The sequence below is a fragment of the Crotalus tigris genome, unplaced genomic scaffold (genome assembly GCF_016545835.1).
Source record: "Crotalus tigris isolate CLP2741 ecotype Arizona unplaced genomic scaffold, ASM1654583v1 scf7180000017598.18339901613:2243638, whole genome shotgun sequence".
NCBI lineage: Eukaryota > Metazoa > Chordata > Lepidosauria > Squamata > Viperidae > Crotalus > Crotalus tigris.
In genome coordinates, this window is record NW_024096502.1 from 288,162 (window position 1) to 295,301 (window position 7,140).

Here is a 7,140-nt window from a genome sequence, read left to right on the forward strand (position 1 = left end):
AAATAATCTCTTCTCCTATCTTGTAACTTAAAATAACCTGAAAGCAGAATCAACAGAACTGGCAGAAGCCTGAAGCTACACAAAGAACAAACCAGAGGGTAGGAAGGATGGATTGAGTGCTGTCTGGAAGGAAATAAATTAATAATCAAGAGGTATGTTGAGAGTCAGTACAGTGAGGTCAGTAAATATTGAGCTGCACAAGGGAGATTGAGATTCAGTCTCCACTTACCAAGAGAGCTCACTAGATATATCCGCATCAATGATTCTTTCTCTTCCTTTCCTTATGGAAACCAATGTGAGTTTGCAGGCAGAAGATGGAATTTAAATACAATATATGCATTAATGAATAAATTAAAGGGATGTTCAAATCCTTTCAAAAATAACTTTCTCAAAAAGATATTTAGCTGTAAAATCCAGAGGCTTTTTGGTAGCAGAAAGGAGCAAAAACCTCTTTCATGGCCATCTGTCAGTTATTTTGCAACCTGGACGTGGTTGCTCCAGAAACATTTTAAGGAGAAAGAGTCAAACATCACGTCTTCAAACTTTTTAAAGAAAATGGTACATGCACAAAACAAAACTGTAGCAAAACATATTAGTAAACTCATCAGTTATCTACGTGTCTGTGGATCTAGTGATAATTTCTCCAGGTGGCTGTGCCCTGGGATGTAGAGCTGGTTTAGGTTTCTTACAACATATTTTTTCAGTCTTGGAGCAGTTCCCAATCTGTATTTCATTTTCTTTGCAGGTGTCAGTTTCACAGGTTCCACCTCGGAAAAGGCAGCCCAATGTGACAAAATCTCCTTTGCCTGCATGAAGAGCAACACAAATATTATTCGTGTCAGATAACTTTCCAGCAGCCATCAATGTTCTCCAGAGTGTCCTTGGAGTGATGCCTCCTCAAATTTAATTTAATCAGAATAGAGCTGGAAAGGACCTTGGTCTGTTGTGATTCCAATTCTTAATATTTCCAGAGCTCTCAATTCATGAATGGTAATTCTTAAAGTTTTAGTTTTAGTATATTTGGAAGAGGCTGGATTGGAAATGTTACTTCATAATCCCAGGTTTCTTGGGAAAACAATGGTTGAGCTGTGTTGCATATGAGATGCTTCCTTGTCCTCCTTAAACCTTATTATTACCTTAAAGGTAGTAGACTGAAATGTTAGGAGTTTCTTAAAAAGAATAGTGCACAATTGGGATTTTTCTTACCTGAACTGGCAAGGAAGGACAAGACGATACTGGCAAAGATTACGGAAATCATCTTCATGGCTGTCAGTCTCTCGGCCTGATTAGAGATTTGTAATCTAAAAGTTGAAAACAAAATATGCTTTTACAACAGGAATTTGGATACTCAAGCCAAAATGTTACTGTTCATTTCTAGGGTTGCTAAGCAATCTTATTTCATTAGTGCTGATTACTACAAAATGTCAGGTAGGCCTTTGAAAAAATTGATTTGGACCAGTAAAGCCTGTTCAGAAATACATATGTGTATGTATTACCTACAAAAGGCAATTAGAATGTATAATGCAAATTATGGAGTGATTTGGCAATGAAAACAAAATAGATAAAGCCAGTGGAAAGAGGACAGCTAAGAAGCTGCTTTAATTGGGGAATAACATATACTTTAAAGAGTATATTTATTTAGTGCAAACAGCTTGATATATAGCTTTTGCAAATTATGTCAATTCATGCATAAATACCATTGCTAATTGCCACATATTCTAATTGCCACATATTTATTCTGTTTAGTGTATTTCTGAACTAATAAAATCCCTATGAGGACCAATATATCTACTTTAGGCAATTGAACAATATTTTTAAATGCTTTATTTAAAAAAATACTACTAAGGTAGGAAACTAGTATCTTTCAGTTTTAATTGTAATATATTATTCAGCTAAACCAAAAAAAACAACATACTATGCATCAGTAAACTATACTGACTAAAAAAAATAACAATAGAAAATTAGAGAAGTGTGGAAATGCATGAATTTACGCTGTTTCATGTCACTTTAACTGAAATTTGAGGCCAAGCATCTTATTTCAGAATTTTATGGCAGGGGCAGGCAAGAGATGTTTGAGTTCTAAGCATTAAAGAAAAATGGACAAGAGTTAAAAGGCATACTTTGGAGGAAACAAGGAAAGCAAATCCTCTCCAGGGCTAGGTGGTATTGGAGCCTGTAGGAAGGATTCAACATGTCACCCAGGCCTATTGGTTCAGTTCTAAATTCTATTATGTCATAATACATAAGTCAAGAAAGACTCCAGGAAAAAGACCTAAGCCAGTGTTTTATAAACTTTGCAACTTTAAGGTATGTGGATTTCAGCTCACAGAATTACCCAGCCAGCCATGCTAACTGGGTAATTAGGAGTGCACACATCTTAAAGTTGCCATAGGCTGGTCTAAATTTAATTTTATTACTTAAAGTAAATGCTAGAAATTAGTTACAGATGGTGGGAATTAATTAATTACTCTCCATGCTACATTTTTGGGGATACTTTCCAGCTCTGACAAAAACAAAAGTACTTGCACCTACTCCAAATTGCCTCCTTTCACATTTTTTGCTCAGCTACCCATCGTTTGGTGCATCTGAGCTTGCCAAAAGGGGATAAATTCATATAGCTACCCATGTCAATACATGACTCTGGGCAGTTCACACCATTAAAATAAAAAATATATATACAAATAGAAATTCAAAATAAACAAGAAATAAAATGCATAGCAGCTGAAGAATTATAAGCCTAAAACATAGCCAGGTAACAAACTCTGTCAGATAAGCAAATTTGTAATCCAATTGTCAAGCTACGAACCTTACTGCCTGCAAGACCGCAGCATCCAATTTGTTCTGATTTTTTTTTGAAAGATCTGTTGTAAATATTGGGGCTTACTGATTATCCACTAAGATTTATGCAAGATTTCCCATGTAGAATAGATGTATAAACCACATCATAGTGCTTTACAGAACAGTTTCTTCCTTTCAATCATGTTCCCTTGGAGTTAGCACTATATTGAAAGACATATGAATATACCAACAATAATAAAAGAAAGTTATCAACAAGAGGACTGTGCAAATGTTGCTTCATTTTGTGTGCAAAAAGGGGGGGGGGCATAAAAAAGGACAGGGTTTGATTGCTTGATTCTGCTCACATCTTGACTTATTTGGCCCCTGTCCCCAAAGACAACCCTGTGCAGAGGTGTGAAGCCAACATAATTTTTCAGTTAATTAAAAAATCACATCTCTTATAAAGATCAGGCAACTGCATCAAAAACTGCTTCCTGCTTCCTCTGTTTTGATGTGTGTGTCTGTGTAATGGTTGTAAACACATATGTGGCTGCTTTAATTATTGAAAAACAAATGCTTCATTTTAAACATAACAGCCACTAACTCTCTTGATATAAAATTCCACATTAACTAGAAGTCATGTGAAGAAAGATTTTTTTTTTGCTTTTCTGTGTTTCCATATTTCACTTTCATTTCATGAGCCCAGCTTCCATTGTTATGAAAGGAACACAAATATCTCTCCACTTTCTCCCCATCATTTTGACAGCTTTAGACCTAAGTTAAAAGCTCAAAATATAGCATTCTCATAGAGGAGTTAGTTGTATGGACTGCTTCTTTATTTTTATTTTATTTTTATTCATTTCATAATGATTTTCCCCCAGGCAGTTAATCTCCATTTGACAGGGAAATATGGCAAGATATTACCTTTGTCTGCATTAGAACCACCCCAAACTTGTCCTTCGGTCCTGCACATGAAACTTTGTCCTTTTTTTAAAAAAAGTCCTGTTGCAAATATTGGGGCTTAATCAGGCATGTTTTGAGTTGAAAGGCTGTGAAAACTTAAAAAAACAACTTTTAGTGGATGTGATTTCTCAAACCATTCCACTGACATTTGCAATGTACTTGACATTGTAATAGAATAACATTGGAGGTCTTCTGGAATCTGGTCCAATCCCCTGCTCAAGCAGAGACCCTATATCATTTTAGACAAGTGATTGTCAAAATCTTTTCTTAAAAACCTCCAGTATTGGAGCAGCCACAATTTCTGAAGGCAAACTGTTCCACTGTTAGGAAATGTCTCCTTACTTCTAAGTTGGTTCTCTCCTTGATTAATTTCCATCCATTGCTTCTTGTTCTGCCTTCAGGTGTTTTGGAGAATTGGTTGGCCCCCTCTTCTTTGTGGCATCCCCTTAGATATTGGAATACTGCTATCATGTCACCCCTAATTCTTCTTTACATTAAACTGGACACACCCCAATTCCTGCAATCACTCTTTATATGTTTTAACGCCCAGTCCCCTAATCATCTTTGTTGCTCTTCTCTGCACTCTTAGTCTTTTTTTTATATTGTGGCAACAAAAACTGGATGCAATATGGTCTTAGAGAGACATTATAAAGTGGTACTAACACTTCACGTGATCTTGATTCTATCGCTGTGTTAATGCAGCCTAGGATCGCCTTAGTTTTTTTGGCAGCTGCTTGGCTCATACTTAAATGTTTGTCCACAAGAGCTCCAAGATCCCTCTTGCAATTACTGCTGTTGAGCCAGGTTTCACCTAGTCTCTACCTGTACATTTGTTTTTTTTTGCCTAAGTGTAAAACCCTACTTTTCTCATCACTGGATTTGATTTTGTTAGATAGGGCCCAGTGTTCAAGTCTGTCAAGATCCTTCTGTATCTTCAGCCTATCTTCTGGAGTGTTAGATAGTCCCACTAGCTTTGTGTCATCTGCCAGTTTGATGAGTTTACCTATTTCCTCATCTAAATCATTTATGAAATTATTGAATAATACTGGGCTCAAGACAGAACCTCGGAGTACCCCACTGCATGCTTCACTCCATGTAGATGTAGTTCTACATGGACTACATGTTGAATGTAGTTGGTTAGCCAGTTATTAATCCATTAGGTGGTGATGCTGTCTAATTCACATTTTTCTATTTTTATGAAGTAGTATGTTGTTTTCTACTTTATCAAGTGCATAATTTAGTCCAAGTAAATTATGTCCACAGCATTTTGCTGGTTTCATTAATTTAGTCATTTTGTCAAAGAATGCAATAAGATGTGTCTGGCATGATCTATTTTTATCAACCCAGGTTGGCTTCTCGTTATAATTTTGCTTGCCTCTATGTGTTTGCAGATTCATTGCTAGATTATCTTTTCTGGGATCTTCTGAGGTATTGATGTCAGGCTGATAGGTTTGTAGTTTTCCAGCTCCTTCAGTACTTCAATTTGAACTCATCAAGAGTGGATAACTGTTCTCTTACCATTTTCTCGCTTATTTTGACTTGCATCCATAATCTGCATTTTATACTAGTTTTGATAGTTTGGACTGGTTTTTTTTTGTGTGTATAGAGAGATATAAAAAATGAGTCAAGCAGTTCATTTTCTCCCTACTGTTTGACACCTTCTTGCCACTATGGACCAATCATTTCCTTTCCTTTTTTTCTTTCTTTTCATGTTGAAAGAAGCTTTTTAAAAATTATTTTTGACATTAGTTTATGTTGAGCTAAGCTTTCCTGTCTTCATCTATGCAAGTTTGGGCTCATCATTTCTTGAATTCCATTTTTATAAAATCTATTTCAGTGGTTATGAATAGCTGCCTGATTAAAATTTTAGTTCCTTATACATCCTTGTAAGCCATTTTGAATATTGAATATAATAGCCAAGCAGATGTTCATGTGGATTAAATACATGGCAATGTAAACTTCATTATGTGTGCATGAAGTTGGCAAACTGTAGAATTGTTGGAACAAAAGGCCAGATATTAATGGTGGGGTAGGTATAATTTTGACACCATTCTCTCTCAGCCCAATTCACCTTTCAGGGCTGTTGTTGGGAAAACAGGAGGATTGGATATGTTGCCTCTTTGAGTTATTTAGAAAAAAATAATAAAGGCAGGATAAGTTTTTTTAAAAAATCTGGTAAAATCATTTTAAACAGGAAAAGGGCACTCAGGGAGAATATATGTAAGTTTAAGAGCAAAAAATAGCTTTTATTAGGAAGGCAGTGTAATTTTTAGCCAGGGAAAAGGGGATAGAAGAATCCTCCTTTATTCATTGGTCTTTCCATCTTGCCAGGTTGTTCTCTTAATTACATTACTTCGTCCCGGCAACAGATCATAGTGTGGTGATAACAGGTCCCAATCTGTTCTTCACCCTCACTGCAGTCATCATACCGGCAAATCCCACCTCTCCGAAGGCAGTGGCTCACAAATCGGACCATACGTTCACCATTTCCTGCAGAAAAAAGAAGATTTTATGAATTACTTTTTAATTATCTTCCCAATGGAGCAATATTTGAAAGCTGTTACTACACCATGGGTTTCCTGTTTCTTTTATCCCCAACATTGGACATCCAGAAGTAAATTGTCTTTGTCTATGGGAATTATATGTTGTTTTCCATGGGTTTTTTTTTTTTTGTGTGTGTGAATTTGCCTATTTCTATTTAGTAGAAAACTGTCAGAAATTTTTTTGTCAGTCACTGGCTCTTGTGATGTATTCCATCAGCTAATTTTATATATGGTGTGGAGTAACACTTTTTTGTAAGTCACTTACAACTTTAATGAGACAACTCTGGGGCTTCCAACATATAACAGTACTAATGACCTCATAAAGCAAACAATGCTCACATTGTGTGTATTGGAAGAAAAAAAACCCACAAAACACTCCCCTCCATTTCCCCCCCAGTGAAATACCAAATGCTTTGCCAGTATTTAAATCAAGAATCTGAAAAAGTTGCTGAATAAACAAGGACATGTCATGGTCTCTAGAACAGCTAAATCCTTAATTCTGTTTAGTCTCTGCACTACAGTTTTAATGGAAAACTACTGATCACTTTTATACATTTTCTGCTGAATTCTCCATCAATGCTACTAAATGAAGTTTAGTATTATCTTTACCATGAATTTATACCTTATGATCATTGTATCCCATTGTCACCAGGAATTTAAAACATTTTTAAAGCAGGTTTTCCTTGTATCTTGATGATAACTTGCTGCTTTAGGACAAGCAAAAGTGAGGTATTTTGTTAGTATCTAAGAGTTTCAAAGCTGGAAATTTGATCCTGGGTTTGGTTTCCTGCAATGATAATTGACTCCAAGAAAAGAGCTTGTAGCTTTGTGATTGCATCTTACCTGGGCTCACTAA

General features: G+C 35.9%; 1 long non-coding RNA gene across 1 annotated transcript; it reads right to left on the minus strand.

The window, feature by feature from the left end:
• Nucleotides 1–507: 507 nt before the first annotated feature.
• Nucleotides 508–2,316, minus strand: LOC120318388. The gene is made up of 3 exons (XR_005559478.1): nt 2,121–2,316; nt 1,207–1,301; nt 508–806 (listed from the first exon to the last, which is right to left on the minus strand). It is a non-coding gene; the product is annotated as an uncharacterized LOC120318388 (long non-coding RNA).
• Nucleotides 2,317–7,140: the final 4,824 nt, after the last annotated feature.